This window comes from Condylura cristata, unplaced genomic scaffold (assembly GCF_000260355.1).
Source record: "Condylura cristata isolate star-nosed mole 26May11 unplaced genomic scaffold, ConCri1.0 scaffold00031, whole genome shotgun sequence".
NCBI lineage: Eukaryota > Metazoa > Chordata > Mammalia > Eulipotyphla > Talpidae > Condylura > Condylura cristata.
Window position 1 is genome coordinate 20,515,549 of NW_004567132.1, and position 19,971 is coordinate 20,535,519.

At 36.3% G+C, this 19,971-nt stretch overlaps 1 protein-coding gene across 3 annotated transcripts in view; it reads left to right on the top strand.

Annotated features, from left to right (window-relative positions):
- Nucleotides 1–557: 557 nt before the first annotated feature.
- Nucleotides 558–19,971, top strand: part of CTNNA2 (catenin (cadherin-associated protein), alpha 2) — a 1,016,972-nt gene continuing 997,558 nt past the window's right edge. For all 3 annotated transcript variants that reach the window (XM_012731478.1, XM_004691582.1, XM_012731477.1), the window contains exon 1: nt 558–824. The gene's annotated coding sequence lies outside the window, so the exon portion shown is untranslated. The remainder of the gene's footprint in view (nt 825–19,971) is intronic.

The window sequence follows — 19,971 nt, forward strand, 5'->3', positions numbered from 1 at the left end:
CTTTTCTAGGCCCTTTTAAAGTCCAGTCCTTCTCTGGGACTGGAAGTCGCCAGTCGGTCACCCCTTCGCGGCACTGAGACTATAGCTTCCTCTTGCCATGTGTCCACGCTTCTCGGGCTCACCCTTTTTTACTTTTCGGGCTCACCCTTTTTTACTTCTCGGGCTCATCCTTGTTTACTCTGAGCCCTCGTCCCCCTCTACCCACCAGAATTTTTCCCTCACAAGGTCTGAGTTTCCAGTCCTCGCAGCTCTGGGGGACCCAGCTTCTGGTCCTCGCCTCTCGGGGTAACGCGGTTGTCATGGACACAGCACCTGCGCCCTTAGGCAGTGCCCCTTCGTTGATATCCCCTCCCCCCACCTGAGGCACAGAAAGGCCTCCCTTCCCCAGCTCCGCCCAGTCACCGCCCGTTTGGCGCTCCCCAGACTGCGCGCGTCCGCACCCCCCCCACACCGCTACCACAGCTCCTACCTCCCTCGGCCTAGCGGAGCCGCGGGGGCCGCGGGGGCGCGCTAGCGAGCTAGCGGCCGCGCCTGCGCACTGGCGGCCGCCCCTAGCGGCGATCCGGGCCGCTGCCGCTCGCGCTTGGGCAGGACGCGGGGCGGGCGGGGGGAGGGGGGAGCGGCTTTGCTTCAGCCGGGAGTGAGGCGGAGACCCGGACTGGCGGGCGGAGCAGGAGGCACCGCACCTCGGCCAGAGGCGGTTGCAGCAGCTGCTGCCCTCTTCGCCGCCGCTGCTTCACCAGTCTCTTCTGTGATTACCCCTCCAGCTGCTGAGGACCGGCGAGAAGGAGGTGGAAGCGAGAAACTCCCACCGACCCACAGAGGTGAGTCCCGGGCAGAGCATCCTCCATCCTTGCCTGCCTCCCTCCCTCCCTCGCTGGCTCCCTCCCATCCTCACCATCCTCCCCTCCCTCTCCGCTCCCCAACCCTCCCGCCCGCATCCTTCCCACCATCCCTCTCTTCTCTCATCTCCTTTCTCCCTTCCAGCCTTTCTTTCATCCTTTCTTCCTCTCTCCCAGCCCCACTTCCTTTCCACCCTTTCTTTCTTCCCTGTCTTCCTTTTAGCCACTCGCCCTAGAGCTCAGTTCTGCATCCTTTTCCTCTTGTCTCCATCTCTTTCTCTCCCCCCCCCCCCCTTCCCTTTTTTTTACCCTTTCCTCAGTGTGAGAGCTCTTGCCTGTTACAACTGTCCGGATTCAGGGGCTTCCAGGAAATTTGGCACGGATGCTGAGAAACACTCTTGCACAGTGGATGTCCTGCTAGTCCCTCAGTTATTTGGATTAAGGGTCAACTTGGATAGAGTACTCGGAACTGGAAAGCAAAGAGGGTCCTGGAAGAATCTATGGATTTGTGCTGTATTAGGGTGGGGGTGGGGAGGGTTGTCACTTAGACGTGTTGCCAACAACACCCCCCTACACCGCACTTTAGCAGTTTCATTTTCCCCCTCGGAATTAAATATCCCCAGTGTGTGTCTCACTAATTAAAAATCCAGCTTTCCCTGCTTTGATGTCTCTATAAGAAGCCACAAGGAAAGAAGAGAAAAGAGGAAAATAACAAGAGAGGGAGAGGGGAGGGGAGAGGATGGGTGGTGGCAGTGGATGCTTCCATCCATTCTCCTCAGGCCTCTTTGGATTGATATTTTAAACCACCCGCCTAACATTTGGCTTGAAATTGAATCCATGTGTCCTTAGTCTTGTCACTGTCCCCACTTCAAAAGCAGAAACTCCCTAAACTTTAATGCATGTGGAACATGACATTATTTACGGAATGTTTTGGTCAGCATACAAAACACCAAGGTTGATTGATTGGGGAAAATAGAAAGTGGAAGAGTGGAAGAGATGCACTTTTGTTCATTGCCTATTAACTTCTAAAAGAGGACAATGGATAGACATTTATTGAAGTAATGAGGTTGTACCCCACTGCTTTATAAATATACCATTTTGATAGCATTAGCTGATTAGTCTTTAACAGATAGCCTTCTCATTCACATTACAGAAGTTGTGAAGATGTTTGAACAGAAACATAACTGTTATATTATGCTTGTGGTTTACACCGATGGAAAAGTTGAATTAGCTTTGGTTTCACTATCAACAATTTCAGGTGCTTTTGCAGAGTTTATTTTCACCAAATAATGAATCTTGCTTCGTTTATGTACTATCTTCTTCCCTCCACCCCATGTAGTAATTGGACAGTAATTTGATGCTGAAAAGTTTATTTATATGTGTTGAGCCAGCCTTTCTCAGGGTGGTCAGTGTATTCATCATTTCAGAAAGGTCCTATAGTTGTCCGTTTAAATCAGAAACTGTATAGAAACATGTATTTTGCTCTATCTATATTCAGCTTTGAAAACAAACAGAAATATGTATGGAAAAGCTTTGTTTTATGTTTAAGAATTATGCGGGGGAGGAACTGGATTGATGGCGGATTTAATGAGGCAGAGAGAAACTATGCTGTGGAGCAATTTATTGATTGTTTTTTTCATTTAAATTATTATATATTGCACTAGCAGTGCAATGTGCACTTTTGTATTTTAGGGGAATATAGTAGAAGTTGAAATGAAAAGGATTACCTTCCAAAGTGAGTGAGTGCTGATTTGAAGGAAAGAACTAGTACAGATAATTTGAATCTTTTACGGAAAGTATTTGATATTAGAATGATGGACCCACCTTCTGTCTAACTCTTCATAGTAGGAATGAATTCTATTAATGTCTTGACTGACTCTTAAGCCGGGTAGCAGAAGCATGGTTGAATTATCAGTGTTAGCAACATTCTGATACAGAATTACAGTCAACCCTGTCTGTATTTGGGTGGTTACATTACTTAATAGTGAACACAATTGTAAATAGGGGTGTTTGTTGTTTCTTTTGTTGGAATTCCATGAAGCTAATGAAAAACTTCAGTAGTAATTATATATGAATATAGTAAATTCATTTTGTTCTAATTTACTTTCAAATGCCTTTACCTTTCTTACATTTCTAATGTATTTTCTTTATGGGTCTTTGTAATTATAAGGAAGGGTAGGAGGCAGCCTCTTAGTAAGCACTGTTCTTTCTGTCTTCTAGTTTTTTCCACACAATGATGTGTATATATGCCTCAGTTTTTAGTGCCATGTTTCTGGGGAGAGGTATCATTTATTTGTCTCATTAACCAATATTCATTCATTTAGTGAAAATAAAGCATACAAGTTGTTAACAATAGAAAATAAAATAACATTTATTTACAGCAAATATCTGAGAGCAACTTCAGTGAATTAATAAACTGTATGATAGTAAGGGAGCTTATGTCTTTTTTTCTTCTTTTTTTAAAGCAGTCTTCTACTTTGACCATAATCTATTTTATAGATGAAAACCAACTTCTGAAGAATTTCTTTTCTAGAGCTTTCTGTGTTTTTTGACTGGGTCTTTAAGAATGAGTGGTGAAGTTAAAGACCCAACAGAACATCTCATAAACCCTTTAGGAAATACTCTGAATACATTCTCTGTGCCTACTCCCTTCAGAGCTCTTAAATCTACCCTGTGCTAAATTGTGCAAAGTACTTGGAAGTCCAAAGAAGGAAAACACTTTCTCTTTGACCTTAGCTTGTAGGCTGGTTGAAGAGAACAGGCATTTGCATGAGGTCATATTTCACAATGGCAAAGAACAAGATCTTTGAAGAGAGCTTTATATTTGAGTGCACTCTCTATTTAATGTAATAGAGTATTGTGCCCTTGCAAACTATTTAAGTCTTTTTGCTCATCAATAATTGGGAATTATAGTGGACTTATAGGATTGATTTATGGGTTAAATGTGTTTAGTCCAGTCCTTGATATAAACAATGCATATATTGAATAAGCATTATTTTAATTTGGAGAAAAGGTTTTTAAAAATCCAAGAAAATATATAATTATGTACTGGAAAGAAAGAAAGAACAACTAAGTATTAGGTGAATTCCAAAAAAGGACATAGGTTTATGTAGCTGGAGAAAGATAATTTTCAAGAGTAGCACTAGGGATTGAACAGAGACTCCTGGGATGGATTTCCTGCAGGGTGGGTACCAAAGCTGGGACAAAAGCACAGAGGGAAGAAACAGCATGATGCATTGGGGAAGATTATTTATTGGAATGCTTGGCATACTGGTGTATTAAGAGGTGTCAAATTTGTACAGCCAGTCTAACTCTACCGTATCTTAAGACAAGATAACTTGTAGTTTGCTATTCATTTTATCATAGAATGTTCAACTTGCCAGAGCTTTGTTTTAGTTCTTTATCTTATCCAAAGCCCTACCGTGAGACACAGAATCCAAAGTTTGTGTTACCATGGGATCCAGAATATTCATTTTATTTCTTTTCTTTAAAATTCAAGGCAAAGAGAAAACGACTTTTTTTTTAAACAACAGAGATTCAATAATTATGGCTATCACAACTCTTTTTTTTTTTTTTGCCTTAATCCTTACATGTTCCTCAACTGTGTGTTGGAGAATAATCAGGATTATTTTATGTTGACATATATGAAACCTGTAAATTGTTAGAGTAATTGTGTTTCTAAGAATTTTTTTTAAAGATTTATTTATTTATTCATACAGAACTGGGGTACAGGCCAGAGATGTGGAGGGTGAGGGGATTCACCAGAGACAGTACGGAGCAGAACAGGCAGATGGATGAAGTACACTGCTGAGGGGAGCAGTGGGTGGATCAGGAGAGGTCTGCTGCGCCATGTGGGTCACCTCTGGGCAGACAGGGATCGAACTCATGCTGAAGTGGTTTAAGTTTCTCAGTGCTGTGCTTTAACCCGCTGTGCCACCAGGGAGGGCCCTCTAAGAACTTTTATACCATTGTTGCCTTTTTCTAACTCTCCAGTTCCTTTTGGAGGGATGTTAAAGATTATTGTTTGCAAATGGATGATGCTATGAAGTATTTTACTGGGGTATACTTAAGGTGTAATGAACTCAGGATCAGCCTGGGAATGTGCACTGAGCAAATTAAATATTTGTTCTGGCTTGGGTAACAGTGACAACACCTGTTGGTACATCTTTATTTTTGACTAATGGTCATAAACTGTTTTGAACTGCTCTGGCTTGGGTAACAGTGACTACACCTGTTGGTATATCTTTATTTTTGACTAATGGTGATTAACTGTTCTGAAATATGTATCTGTGACATATTTATTGAATAACATAAGTTAAATGAATTATTTCATCAAAAAGTGGTTTTCCAGAAAATTTTACTTACAAGTTATATATGTCAGTGTTTAGTGCTCATGATTAATTAATTTTAAGTCACAATTTCATTGCTTTATTCAAAATATTAAGTTGATTATCTTATACTTATTTTTGTAGTTCTAATAATACACAAAATTGGTGTATCACTTAAAGAAACATAGTTATAAACAAGAATGCATATCCAAAATCTAGCTGTTTACCGGATTGAAGATCATAGGAATCTTATATTCTATGTTGAGATTTTTCTCATATTCTGAATTTTTAAAGTTTCAGCGGATCTAAATAAACCACTTTCAAATGTATCACTTCTGATTAGTTCCATATTAAAGCATCAGCGATTTTTTTTTTAAATACTGTAAGGCATTTTTATTTATTTTACTGATAGACTTTTTTTATTTAAGATTTTTTTATTTATGCATACAGAACTGGGTTACAGGCCAGAGGCACAGGTGTGGTGAGAGGATTCACCAGAGACAGAGTCCGGAGCAGAACAGGCAAATTAACGAAGAACACTGCTGAGGGGAGCAGCAGACAGGCCTGGAGAGGTTTGCCTCACCATGTGGGTCACCTCCAGGGTGGGGACTTACGTGACTTTATGCTTATGTGACTTTAGCTTCTTAGAACTGTGCTTTAACCCACGGCACCACCAGGGAGGGCCCACTGTTAGACATTTTTTACTTTGAAAATGAATTGACTCAGAAAGATGCATTCCACAACTCTTTGGAATTATTACTTGTAATACACTATAGAAAACACAAAGTGTTAAGATTTATAATGTTTACTTTTACATGACATTGTTGCTTTTATTTACAGTTTGTATCTCTGTATACAGCCATAAAACTATTATTTTTTCGATGTGATGTGAAGACAATGTGCATTAATATTGAGTAATCACTGTATTGCCTATAAGTTAAGGTGGTGACCATATGGAGGCATGGAATAAAGATGAGGCAACATGAATCAATTTTTCTTTCATCTACTGAGCTGAAAACTTTATAATTGTAGGTTCAGTTAGTGGTTTCCTATCAGCTGATATAATTCGGGTTTTAGTTGTTTTATAGCACTGTGTGACTTATATACATACATAAATGTGACATTTATATGGCAGTATGTATGTCATATACAAGCATATGTGCATTTGTTTTCAAACATGTCTAAAAATAACAATCACTATATAAAATCACAATCACTATATAAATGACCAAAGAATCTGACTCTCCTATCTGAATTTGTTATTGAATGTGTTATATACACATGTATAGATGCATACATATCTCACATAACATAGATACATGTATGTGCATGTTTTAAAGCATTTGTATGTATACATTCATGGATGGGTTAGAAAGGTTATATATAAAATTAGATACTATTTTTCAGTATTTTGGTATATTTCAGTAGCTTATTATGTTTTCTTGACTTTTTTGTTGGCTGGGGGAGAAACTAATATATCATTTGTGGAGCTGTCTGTTTGGGATGGAGATCCAAATCAAATACTGTCTTGATTTGCTATAACTTTCCTATATTGAGTGAGTGTACATATCATAAAGCTTTGGACAAGATAATTTTATTTTGTAAGATCCCATGAAAATTAATATGCTTTTGAAATGTCATGTTGTATAAATTTGGCTTATGTTTTTTGCTACTTATCTGTAATAAATCCATCTTTTCTTTCACACAACTTTAGGTTTCAAAAACCTATAAACTCTTGATGGAGACTTAATTTGTTCTTCCACAATCTACCCAAAACTATAATAACTACAGAAATGACCAAAGTATGATATACCTATCTGATTTTAATTGTGATTATATGAGGATTGGTAAAAATTCAGTGTTTGCACCTATTTTAAAGCCTTTGGACCTGAAGCAGTTGTTAAGTATCATTGATTTATCTTTCTGTAAGGAGGTAGAAGTATCCTTTTATCATTTCAGAAAGAGTTAATTATCCCCAACTACTCTTTATTCAAGCACTGATACCTTCTACAGTAAATTCATCATGTATGCCCCCCACCTCCAATATGCAGGACTGACACTAAGGAGTAATGTCACAGAAACAGTTTCATTTCAACAGGATAAAAATGTCCGAATTCATATTTATTAATTTATTCAGCCTGTTTGTTTATATAACTTAGCACAATTTCACCCAGTAAGTATTTTTAAAAACATCTGTTCCTTGCAGAAGTGGAGATTATAATTTTATAAAATACTGAATTAGGGATCAGCATATCTGGTGGTTTCTCCAGGTTTTCAGCAAACTAGTTATGTGAAAAAACAGCTTCACCTGCTCTGAACCTTATTTATTTTATCAGGAAATTAAGTGACTTGAACCTAATATATAGAGTGTCTATGTAAAATTTCAAGATATAATGATTTATTTTTCATTATGTCCCATTTCTTTTTTAACATATAAACTGCTATTACATAAGAAAAACCCTCACCTTTACTGGTACATACTTTCTCTTTTCCAACAAAATCACAAAGTTAGGTTCATAGAGTTTGTAGAGCAAGGGACAACTAAGGGGCATTTCTTTTTTTTCCTTTTGTCCTCTCTTCTCTCTTTTAAAACATCTTTCTTTTCTGGAAAGAGGTATAGAGGTCGTTGCTACTTCTGTGCACTGCCCATTCCAGCATATGGTTGACTTGTTTGAGTAACACCATTGTCTTTGAAAGACTATGAAGCATTTTTGCTTTTAAAATAAGATGGTATTTATTTAAGAATTGATAAGAAGTTTAAGATTTATATATATATATATATATATATATATATATATATTTTGCCTCAGGCCAAGCAAAGTCCTATAGAACTGTGTGGTCACCAGCTTTCTACTAATCAGCTCTAAATTTCTATTTAAATTTTTCATGATGAAATTTCTTGGGGTATGTTTTATATGTACAAAAGTGTATTTGTTTTTAAGTAGTGCTGTGTGTTGGCTTATATAACTACCACCATAATCTAGATTCTAGGATGTTTCGTCACCCCAAATGATCTCTTCTGTTTGATCTGCTTTTCTTCTCTATAGTTTAGTTCCCCTTGGTCTGGAAATGGATATAGATTGAATTATAGACTATGTACTGATATTTTTCTCCTTTATTGAGCACAAGATTTTTGAGGTTTGTCTTGTGATTTTGAGTATATAAACTTCCATATAAACCTCTAAGAGAAAATATAGAAGAAAATATTTGTGATTTTGGATTAGGCAAAGCTGTATTACACTGGATCCAAAAAGCACTACAAAGGCCCTTGCTGGTGACACAAGACGTTAAAGTACAGCACTATGAAGGAAACCGTAGTCTACCTGTTCTGCTCCCCACTCTGTCTCTGGTGAAATCTTCCACTGCCCCTGCATCTCTGGCTTATACCCCAGTTCTGTATGAGTAAATAAATCAATCTTAATTAAAAAAGAGAAAAACAACTAATTTTTAAAAAAGATTTATTTATTTATGCACACAGAATTGGGGTACAGGCCAGAGGATCAGGGGGTGAGAGGATTCATCAGAGATAGAGTGGAGAACAGAACAAGTAGATCCACTGAAATACACTGCTGAAGGGAGCAGCGGGCAGGACAGGAGAGGTCTGCCACACCATGTGGGTCACCTTCCTGGATGGGAATCAAACTCATGCTGCAGTGGCTGCGGTATCTTTGTAGTGCTGTACTTTAACTCATTGTACCATCAGGGAGTCCTCTCTTTCTTTTCTGAGTGAAGACTGTTTTTAATCAGAGGCTGACCACTGCCAGTCTTCAGGGCATGCCATCATGCAGCAGTGAAATAAGGAAATCTTTACCCAAAGCCAGTGCATTCACTTCCCTCTTATTTCATGGTCTGTCCCCAGTCCAATCAACAGCAAGGAGAGAAGGGGTGCATGAGAGACTGAGCCTAATCAGGACCTACCTATGGGCTGATGTGGGTCTCCTTTCCCTGAAGTATGTGGCTGTGTGGAGGACTTGAGGGAGGTATGTGAGTCAAATTGGGAAAAGGAAGTGAGTACTGGATGGTGGGTAAGCAAGCAGTGGTGTTATAATTTGATTTAGATTTCTAGCATAATGGTCTCAGTTTTGTGAAGGACGTTGAAGCAGAAAGGTGGGATAGTAATAACAGCTTGTTTTTGCAGGAATGTTTGCAAAAGTAGGTGACAGAGTGGTCACATAGTAAAAAAAGGTAAAAATTTAGATTTTCATCCACAGCATGAACTAGGGAAAGGGTCTAAATGCAAGAGGGTAATTTAAAATGGGCAAGCATACAAATAGTGACAGGCCTAGCCAGACATACTGGGACCCATGGAGTTGGGACATGAGGCAACAGTCAGTTCTGGCAGTAGTCTGGATTCCAGGCAGGCAAACTCGATTGCAGTTTGCCCATCTGTGAAATCAGGACCTCAGGCAAAAAGATTGTTATGTTTTGCTTGTTAAGGTAAAAACTAAAACAGTAATTATTCTCTCTTTTTTTTTTTTAAGGTGTTCTCAACTACTTTGACTCTGTTAAGGAGGAGTCTTGTCACCTTGTTTTCTTCTAATTTTTCCCTGTTACATACTGGACCCACATTAGTTCCTTAGTAAATGCTGGCTGTTTGAATTAAGTTGAAACTGATTTTATCCTTGAGTAAATCCTATAAATTTCGGGTTAAACAAATTGGCAGTCATTCAGCAAATATTTTCTTACTGGTTATGGAAGCTCATGGGGAGACACTGCCACAGAACCAAATTAAGTACAAAACATAGTTTACTTCATAAATTGACAATCTCATCTAGGTGGACCCAGACTGAGAAACATTGTGCTAGCAGTGACTGAGAGGTGGAGGAAGGGTGACCTTGCATTAGTACTTTTTAATTGAGTCCTGCCTTGGTCTGAGAACTGGGACAGGGCTGAGCCAGCAGGAAGATGGGATCAGTGAGCATAGCAGTGGGAGAGGTGAAGTCACAGCCCTGAGAACTGAAGCTGCTGGGATGCTGATAACTGCTCTGAAGGCAGCTGAAAAGTGGGATTGGAGTGAAGGAGAGAAGTTGAGTATAGAGAAATATTTGGGCACTATCTGTGTAGAGGTATCTCAAGAATACATTAACAGGAGATGGATTGTTTCAAAAAGAATGTCTTGTCTTTTATACTTGCAACAGTAATTCCCATTGTAGAACATCTAGAAAATAACCAGAATAAGAAACATGAAAATAAAAATACTACAGTCCAACCATCCAATGAACATTTGGTGAATTTCTTTTTTTACCTCCCTAGAAATATATCTGAATTTATAAAATAGAGGTCTTTTTGAAGCAGAGCTGTGATCATAGGTATATATAATTTTGGGTCCTATTTATTTTAAACTAAGCATATCTAAGCATTTCCTGGGATCATAAAATTCCACCTCCACATTAATTTCCATGTAACATTACATTGATTGGATTGAAATTCCAGTTTTTGTCTGTCTACAGAAATAAAGTGTGTGCTCTGATCTGCCTTCAAATGTGTGCTATTTCATGGACAGAAGACTGACTTTGGGGGCTCCAAGAGTGTGCCTCAAAGATATACCTGCTTCATGTTACATAGAAAGAGAAACATTTCAGTATTTACTTAAGTGGTACATGCTGTTCTATATCATTACTTTTAAACTGCTGTTTGCTATTTTGTAATATGATTCTATAATGGCTTATTAATACTTGCATTTTTATAGACAATTAGTGTGGTCTTGATATTTGGTACTTCAAAGTAGTGCTGTGGTAAGCATTCTTATATAGATATCCTGCCCATATGTACCGGCATTTATTTTTAAATTTTTTGTGTGTGTGCATACAGAACTGGGGCGCAGGCCAGAAGTTCAGGAGTGGCGAGAGGACCTACCAGAGACAGAGTGGAAGCAGAACAGTCAGAACGAGATGAAGCACACTGCTGAGGGGAGCAGCAGGAGGGCCAGGAGAGGTCTGCTGTGCCATGTGGTCACCTCCCAGGCAGCGATTGGACCCTTACTGTAGCCCTGCTGCTCCCTTGCAGTGCTGTGCTTTAACCCATAATGCCACCAACAAGGGCCCGCATTTATTTTTGAACAGTTGATTGATAGTTGGAATTTTTGGTCCTTGAGGATAGTACACTTTAGACTTTAATAGCTGACACCTATTTGCTCTTTAAAGTGGTAGAGTAACAAAATTCCACTAGCAGATACAAAAGTACATCATATATCTTTATACTTTTGCTAGCACATGATAATTTGAAACTTACAGATGTTTATTGGGGAAAAATTAAGAATGATATCACTTTTTCTTCTCTGACTTCTAGAAAGTTTGTTTGCCTTTTCCTATATTGTGTTGCCCCATGGTCTAATGTTTACTTCTGCTATGATGAGTGATCATGTCTTTAGCAATATTTTTCTCTTAGATTATTTATCATATTTTTAATTTATAGGACTATATATTATCTGAGTAGAAAAGATTTTGTTATTCCTGAGCTGTTAGAACTCCTGTAGCTTGTAGAATGTTTTAATATCCACTAAGTGATGGTTTTTCTTTTTCAAAAGTTCCTTATCTTTTTTTTTGTGTGCCTGAGAAGAATATGATAGTGTATCAAATTGTATAAATCATACTCTTGGTATTTGAACTGTATTTAAGATAATATGAGGTAGAAGTAACAGATTTCTAATTCAGTCTTTCCATTGGCTTCTCTCTTTATTAGTCTTCTTTTAGGTTATCTTCTTCATAGAAAAAAATGTTCTTATTAATGTTGATTATCATTTTGTTTGTGGTTTTTATTGTTGGGCAAGGTTTTTCTTCTGCAGTATCTAAAAGGTTGCTGCTGATATAGAAATTATTCCTTTTAGATTTTGCATTTAGTCTTGTATCTACTCAGGTTGTTAAAATGCTTTATTCAAAAATTATTCTTTTACATCTATTTTATTTTCAATTTATATGATCTATTTAATGTTAAAGTAGCAGTACAAAATTCAATTTTTGTATGATATTTTTATTTATGAAATAAAAGTATTCAATTTTGTTTTAAATTTTAAAAGTTTTTTTTCTAACTTTAGTGTGAATGAGTCATTCTTCACCTATGAATCTATATTCTACTCTAAACATGCCTTTTTATTTTTAAAATTATTCTCAGTTTTGTGTCTTCCACAGTAACTGACATACAGCATTATATTTTTACCAATATGAATATATATATGAAACTTTCATTTTGGAGTAAACTCACTGTTTACATGGATTTCATGTACTCACTTTCAAATTTAGTTGGTACTTTTCCAGGCCTTTCTGATTATTTTACAGTGATTTTATACACACACACACACACACACACACACACAAAAGGTGTGGGTTGTATCTTTTCTAGATCTTGGTCATATTTGAATGAATTTTATTTTTTTGGTAGTTAATGCTCTTATAATAATGCTCTTAATAGCAAACAATTCATCTGAATTTATTCTTTAGATAGACAATTCTTTCAATATTATTTGTCATCACATGCATATTGAAGTTGTAATGCTACGTTTAGTGTTGCTTTTTAGAAATAATATGACCAGTTCAGCATCAATAAGAAGATTTGAAAATTTCCAGTTCTTGCACAGGATTTAATTCTTTGCACTATGTCATCTTTTTCTAACTTAAGGAGAAGCTTAACTTTCAGATTATTTCATGATCTTTTATCATGAAATATGGTTATTTTGAGTAAAAACTTACCACTGATTCTGCAAGTTGAGTAAACAGGCAAATTGCCATGAACTGTAACTATTCATCTGTATTAGGTTTGTAACTGACTTAGGTTTCGTGATGGGATGAGCCCCATCATGAAAAAATCCTATCATTTATGCTAAGGTATTATAGTCTAAACTTATTATTGAAAAGTGGAGTTTTTCTTTTAGAAATTGAATATGCACATAAAATTATTAGCACGTAATAAGCCATGATTCAAGGAATTGTAAGGTATTAACCTTAAAATCTAATCACTGGATCTAGACTAAAAATTTTGTTAACTTTGTAAAGTAATTTTACAAATAATTATGAGTTACAGTAATACTTACATCACAAGTTTGTATAAAACTGTTAATTAACAGCTTATCTCTTTTCCTATTCTAGCTTGCTTTAATAACTTAAAACAAATCTGTTTATTCGATGAAATTTTCTTGATGCCATACTGCTTTTAGAAAGGTTTTTTTGGGCTGTTGTTAGGAATAACTATTTCTGAAATCTAGTTTTATTACTTGTTATTCATCTAGTCTTACAACGGGAGAATTAATCTTAACTAAAACAATTTAATGTAAACAAGCAAAAACCCCAATTTCAGTATTTAAATATTTTGTTCTTATAGTTATAACATGACCTATACTGTTATTTTGCCTTTCAGTCATTGGAAAAAAATAATGGAGACTTAACTGTTCGAAGACATCCATTTTCATAGTTGGGGATACTTGATATTGTAAAGATAGTAGTATTCCTCAGATTAATCTATTGATTCAGTGCATTAACTATTAAAATTCCAATTGCCTTTTTTGGTCAAAATTGACAAATTGATCCTAAAATTTATTTATAAAGCAATTTCCAAATTTACTGAAAATTACAGTAATTAAGACAGCATGGTACTGACTTTAGTACAGACATGTAGATTCATGGAATACAACTGAACATTTATAAATAAATTCATATATTGACCAATTTACTTTTTTTTCCCTTTTCAATAGTTTATTTTTCCATCATTTTGTGCATTTTCCATCTCAGTTGTAATCCCCTGGGGCTTCCCATCACCAAATCACTCTCGTGCCATCACCAAAGTCCAGTGTATTTCCCTCCCCCTGCTGTTTTTGATCCCATTCCTCACTCCACCCTCATAAAATGTCTCTGGTATATAACTGTTCATTATTATTATTATTTTCTCACCTCGTCCATTATACTCCTGCTATACATGAAACCATTTGTTATTTTTCCTTTTCTTTCTGGCTTATTTCACTAAGCATGATCTTTTCCAGCTCCATCCATGTTGCTGCAAAAGGCATGTGTTTATTTTTTTGGGTTCTGAGTAATATTCCATTGTGTATATGCACCACATCTTTTTAATCCAGTCATCCACTTTTGGGCATCATTTGGGTTGTTTCCATGTCTTTCCAATTGTAAATAATGCAGCAATAAACATGGGGGTTCAGGTATCTTTTTGAATCAGTGTTTTGTGTCTTTTGGGTAGATACCTAAGAGTGGGATTGCTGGGTCATATGGAAGCCCCATGTTAAGCAGTTTGAGGAACCTCCAAACAGCTTTCCATAGTGGTTGTACTAGTTTGCATTCCCACCAGCAGTGCAGGAGAGTTCCTTTTTCTCTACATCCTCACCAACATTTGTTGTTGCTAGTTGTTTTAAGATGTGCCATTCTCATTGGTGTGAGGTGTTATCTCATTGTGGTTTTAATTTGCATCTCCCTTATTACAAGTGATGTTGAACATTTTTTCATATGCTTGTTGGCCATCTGCATTTTTTCTCTGGAGAAGTGTCTTTTTAGCTCTTCTGCCTCTTTTTTGGTGGGGTTGTTTATTTTTGTTGAGTTCAATTTACTTTTTAACAAGAGTTGATACAGTTTCATTGGGGTCAATAATTTTTAAATAAATAAGACAAATGAATGTTTGCATGAAAAAGAGTGAATCTGTACCCCTCTCTTACTTCTTATAAAAAATTGACTCAATAAGTATCTTAGACCTAAATGTAAGGGCTCATAAAGCTTTTAGAAAAAAATGGTGGAAATTTTTATAGCTGTGGATCAAGCAATGGTTTCTTAGATATGACACCCAAAGTAAAGTAATAAAAGAAGGCTAAATAAAGTGTATTACTTCAGAATTAAAAACAAACATGCATCATGAAAGGACAGAATGGATGAAATAATTGTTGTAAATCTGGTAAGTCTAGTATCCATAATATATAAAGAACGATTACAATTTAATAATAAAAAGACAAATAATTAAAAATAGGCAAAAATGGAATAAATATTTCTCCAAAGAATAGAAACAAACAACAACACAGTATCAAGAAAGATGCCAGCATCATTTACCATTAGATAAACAACACACACACTAAGGCCCATTGGATCAGTTCTAATCAAACAGAGGGATATCTTCAGATGTTGGTAAGACAGCAGAGAAGTTGGAATCCTTATAGATTTTTGGTAGGACTGTAAAATGTTACAGCCACTTTGAAAAATAACTTGGTACTTCCTAAAACATCAAGTATAGGGTGACCCAGCAATTCCATTCCCTGGCATACAGCCAAGAGAAATGAAAATATATATTCATACAAAATTATGTATACTTAATTCATAGCAGCATTATTCATTATAGCCCAGAGTGGAACAAATGGACAATAAGTAAATGACAAATGCTTAAAACAAAATATTGTATATCTGTACATTTAGAAAATATTTACTCCTAAATTGCCATTCTTAGGCAAGGTGCCCTCTATAGAATACTAAAGTAAGGCATAGTTTATCTTTAGGACAATGAATGGCATAATGGGAAAGTCAATGTTATAAATAAATTACTGACAGGTGGTAGAGATATCGGCAAAATTCTAGATATCAATAATGAGGGTTACTTAAGATGATCAGAATTAGGAAAAGGTTAAGAAGATTCATGTTTGCATGGGAATTTGAAGAACATGTAGATGTTACTCATAAAGATAAATTAGGAAATGGCATTCCAGGTGCAAGTGAAAGCATGAGGTAGGGATGTTATTGTAAGTTTAAGAACCAACAATTAATAGTTGTCACAGTGCTTAGAGGAGGGATGTTACATGAACAGACAGGAAGGACAGAGAAAGAAGCATGGATTAGATAAGAGTCAGGGGACCTAGGAACATCTGTGAGTGAGGACTAAGGACCCAGACAAAGATAATGATAAGCAGTTTTTATCACTTGTCCTCCTGATGTGAAATAGAGTATGGGATAAGTTAATGTTTGGTTTGGTGATGTTAAATTTGAACAGCTTTCTAGAATTCCAGATGCAAATCTTCAGTAGACATTTTATGAATAAGATTTGGACTTCTGAGTTGTTAGTGTTCAAATTAGACTTTTGGAGGTGACAAAGCTATAGGAGTACTTGAAGTGTCTGAGAGGTTGCATAAAGTGCCATGTGAAGAAGTATGGTCTGCTTTCTCAAGAACAGCAATATTTAAAGACAGAGAATTTGAAAATATGATGGGAAAGAAAGAGAGGAATCACATGAGGGGAAATCAGCTCAAAGAAATTAGCTATGTGAAAACAAAAGAAAAAGAAACTATGACAGAGAAAAATGTTACTGTGGGTCAGCTTTTCACTCAAGTATATAGAGGCAAAAAAGAGAATATTGTGAGGTCAAATCTTGCTTCTGTTTCTTGTTTCCATCTTTAAGATTTCCTGGTTCTTATTGTGTATGGAGGAAGGAGTGCAAGAGATGGTCAAAACAGAGGATAAAGCCTGAAATCAGGAGGATTTCTAACTCTTGGCTATACCAGTCATTTTGCCTAGCCTCAAGACCTAATAGAGTTAAGCTCTTGATGGAAAGAGGCAATGGGAATTACTTACACCAGTCCCAAAGGCAAGGTAGTGGGGGTTATAAAAGAGAAGGGTTCCTTTGTTTAGCTTGACTTTAAGTGGAGCGATTGAACCTGGGAAAACAACCTGTGTAGGCAGTTCACTGACAAATTAATTCCCTAAAGTAGAAAGGAGTGGGTTTTAGAATTTTTCTACTTTTTAAAATTTTGTGCTTCATCTGCATAATTTTCACTATTTCTACCTTATTGCAAAGCCCAAATTAGACAGAACTTGGTGGAGTGGAGGAAAGAAGAGGACAGTTGAATCTCACCTTATAGAAAAGGTGGATTGCTAAAATACAAGTTGATGATTATCTAAATCATAATCATTAGAGAAGCTTGAGTTGAAAAAAATCCTGTGGTATAGTTAATGTTATGACTTGTTTTAGTTCATGTGTGCGCACAAGTTACCACACCCCACCTGTCATCAAACACCAAGAGTTCTCCACCACAGATGCGCACCCTGCCCTATGGTGCTCCCGCGTCCTTTGTAGCTTCAGTGCTACACAGACTTACAGGATTCATTTTGATTTAGTTTTGTCTGTTTCTTTTTTCTTTTATTCCGTATATGAGTGAAATTATCAGTGTTGTAAACCACTGTTACCTCAATAAAAATGTTATAAAACAGAAATTTAAAATTTTATAACAAAAAAATCAAAATTCAATATTAGTATTGAGAACAGAACAGAAGATGAGTACCTCCACTGGAAAAGAAAAATCAATGTTTTGTAGTTTTTCAAGAACAAAGTATTCTTAAGTTCTCCACTTACATTTGTATGAAAAGCAATTTAATTTGTGAATCCAAAAAGGAAGAGTATTTTGTTTGCAAGTAGATATTTTCATATATCTTAAGTAGAAAAATAAATGACTAATATATGTTCCTTATTTCTTTTATTTCTTTTATGTACAACAAATCAATTTAGAAACATTAAAATGAGGTACAGGTTAAGTTCTAATTTTCATTTGAACGTAAGTGTTGAAAATACAAGAAGTTTGTCCTCAGACATGAAAATAGACTTGGTTGCCAAATTTGGGAAATAATGAAAGATTACAGTTTTATACTTATATCCCTACTAATTAGGAAATTAAATGATATTTCCATAGCAACAAAAACAGTTTACTTGCACACTTGCTTTAAGCCTGCAATAATATCACAACAGGGTATCCAGAAACATTAACCTAAAGTTCAAGACAAGCAAGGTATGTAAATATTGACAAATGATTTTACACACAGGGATGTTACTTGATTTCTTAAGATGATATTTGAGTTACTAATTCCATATTAGTAAATATTTCAAATATTAATTCTCCAGATGACTAATATACTAAAAATACCTAAGGTGCTTTCCTGAAATCTGTCACATACATTAGAGTTGGCAAATGACTTTTACTGTCTTAAGAATTCTACCATCAGTTTGTAGTATGCTTGAGTATGCTGAATTAACCTGTTTCTATTCTACTTCTTTTGAAATAGGAAGGGTTAATGGATTTACTAAGCCCTCCCAACTATTGTGTCTCAGGAAGTATAATTGTAAAATTACACTCAAATATTTAGGGAGTAATTCTGCCCTGGAATTAAAGGAATGATTTGTTGAGTGTTTGTATAAGCTTTTTGACCCCGCTGTATTTAGGATGAGAATGTTCTCTTGCTTTTCCTTCTAGCCTTGAACCAAGCATGTTATGATTGTGTTGTTTGCAGTGATAGTGCTTCAGTAGATTTAGAATTTTAAATGATTTTAGCTGGGTTCACGGAATTTAATATTTCTCAAATTTTCTTCCTAACAGATTTTTTTCTCATTTTTTTTCAACATCATGTACTGTTCTTGAAATATGAACTTTCTAAATGAACTTTCTCTTGGCTTCAGATAACATTTTGAAACATCTAAAAACTTCCAAGATGCTGCTTAGTTCTCTACTGTCCTCCTGTCATAGAATTTAATCTCCCTTGCCCCTTGTCATTTCTTCAGTGTTACATCCCCTAATCTTGACAAGCACCTGCACCAGATTAGTGTTCCAGAATTCTAATTTTTCTTGCTGAGAAACATTTGTTGTGCTTCTATAGCTACCAAATTAACTTTAAATGCTGTGGTCTTTTTCTACTCAGAGGTCCCAGGTTCCTAACTCAGGCTCATAATCCAAAAAGATCATCATGTTCCTCAGTATGGACCATCTGTGTATTTAATATTGCACTTCTAATATTCCCCCTTTTATCTAATGGTTCTCGATTTGTGCTATCAATTTGAGAGTTGTGCTTTATGTTCTTTAAGTCCATCTAGTATGCCTCCTCCTTTCTTGTTGAGCCTATGTTTGGATCCTTAAATGGCGCCACCTCATTCTCTTCCTAACTTTCAATTTCCTTACTTTGTATCACACTTGGGTTATACAGTGTCTTGGAGTTTTTGGTGTGTTTGTTGCCCGTATTCTATTTCCCACCCTTTTAAAAAAAGATTTATTTATTTATTCATATAAGAGCAGGGGTATAGGCCAGAGGTGTGAGGCTGAAAGGATTCACCAGAGACAGAGTAGGGAGCAGAACAGGCAGATGAACTGAAATACACTGCTGAGGGGAGCAGTGGGTGAGACAGGAGAGGTCTGCCATACCATTGGGCAACCTCCCTGGCAGGGAATCAAAATCATGCTGCAGTGGCTGCTGATAGTTTCATAGTCCTGAGACAAAAAACATAAGGTGACTGCTAGTTTATGTAAATTTTAGAGGATTTGGAGTTGTCACTTTTTTAGTAAATATGTTTTAAGACAGTTATTCTTTGAGAATTATAAAAAAAAACACAGGGGTGTTACTTGATTTCTCAAGATGATATTTGAGTTGCTAATTTCATATTAGTAAATATTTTAAGCATTATTTTACATAGTCTTATGTATTTTTCTTAGATTATGACTTGTGCATTTTATTAGCTAGTGTATAATAAATAAAATACAATTTATTAATTATAATAGGGATTATGAGTGACAAAGTGGCCCCTAAACTGATTTAGAGCTCAATAGCAACATATGCTTCCAATGGCTTCAGACAAGCTAGAGTTGCTTCATGAATGCGTTCTGTGGGATTCTGTTCCTGACCAATGCTTCATTTAAAGCAAATTCTCGTCACAAGTAACATAGGAAACCATGTTTTAATTATTTTTCTAATAGTTTCTGCCATTAAAAAGGTAAACAGTCCAGAAAACAAATTGTAAAATATAGCTGAATCACTTTTAAATATCATGTATCCATATATCGGGGCCAGAGGGGTCTG